Here is a 1,459-nt window from a genome sequence, read left to right on the forward strand (position 1 = left end):
CCCCTTGATTCCTATTTTTTCTGTCTGATCTATAAGTTTGGAAAACCCTTTATCTGGTCATCACTGCCAGTCTCTTGGGAATACCATGTTTCACTTATATTTAATATATCTATTTTTTCAATTTGGGTTAGTTCTTCTAAGAACTCTATTTTCCTTTTAGAGTTACTTGTGACTAAACCCTGTGCATTCATTACTATTATGGTTTGTGTTTCATCCCCGTTATTTAATATTGGTAATAATATGGATTCTCCCATGCTTCCTTCCTGTTCTGATATGATGTTCTTTTCTTCATTTCCCGGAATTCTGCCATTAAAAAATCCAACTTTTCTATTATATTTGCTCTTTCACCTTCATATTTATTTGTGTGTGTATACCTGCAACTGTCCCCATATCTGCACCAACCCCTGGCATTATAGATGCATTCTTTGTAGTTGGGCTCTAAATGTGCAGGTTTGGGTTGTAAGGCCTCATATCTTGGGGCTCTTGGTTCAAAGCGCGGTATATACACGGCCTGCTTTTTTGTTTCTTTTTTTGTTTCTTTTTTGCTTTCATTTTTCTTTTCAGTTTGCTGAGTTTTCTTACATTCATTCATGGTTGCAGGATGCATATATCGACATTTTTTGTTGTAAATGCATCCTTTTCCTTCTTTTAGGTTTTTGCATATTTTTGGATGGAGATCTCTGCATTCGTCTCCATATCCGTCTAAATACGCACATTTACCATATATTTCATAATTATGGCATATCTTTGGATGCTTGTAGTAGCATCTTTCGCCAAATCTGCAATTCCCTCTTTTCAGCATATTGCAGACTATATCCTTCTTTTCTATTTTTTCTTGTTCTTGCTCTTCCCTAAAATTATGTAGGTCCGGGTAGAGTCTCTTGGGTCTATTATTTGTTTCCATCTGGTAATTTATTTCTTCATAAGTATGTTGTTGGATGGCATCATAGGTTATATCAATGATTTCTTCTGCATCCTTACACATATCCTGTTCATTGTTCTCTTCTTCTTCTTTTTATTCTTCTTCTTCTTCTGTTTCTTCTTCTTCCTCTTCTTTATCTTCAACTATTTGCAGATTTAGTCTCGACTTAATTATATTTTCTATCCAGACTAAGCATGTTGAGCAGAATACCTTTGTGTCTTTATTTTTTATTTTTTGCTGTATTTCAGCACATGTGGGGTGTGTTGGGACATGACAGGCATCACATTTTCTAATCAATTGTTGAGGATTATTAATGGAATACCATATCTTACATGTATTACACCATTTTGGCATTCTTTTTCCCATTGCATCAATCAGCATATTCACCATATTGGACTTCTTATTGTTCTTTGATGGAATGTGTTGATTGATGTAGACTTTCTTTATAAGTCTCTTTATCACTTGGATCCTCTTTGGAATTTCTTCTATTATTTTGCTGATGTTTTCCGCAGATTTGCTCCAGTTTATTGGATCATA

At 34.5% G+C, this 1,459-nt stretch overlaps 1 protein-coding gene across 1 annotated transcript in view; it reads left to right on the forward strand.

The window, feature by feature from the left end:
- Positions 1-1,459, forward strand: part of LOC137622738 (hemicentin-1-like) — a 65,821-nt gene that overhangs the window by 57,042 nt on the left and 7,320 nt on the right. The gene's annotated exons all lie outside the window — the stretch shown is intronic.

Source organism: Palaemon carinicauda, chromosome 29 (genome assembly GCF_036898095.1).
Source record: "Palaemon carinicauda isolate YSFRI2023 chromosome 29, ASM3689809v2, whole genome shotgun sequence".
NCBI lineage: Eukaryota > Metazoa > Arthropoda > Malacostraca > Decapoda > Palaemonidae > Palaemon > Palaemon carinicauda.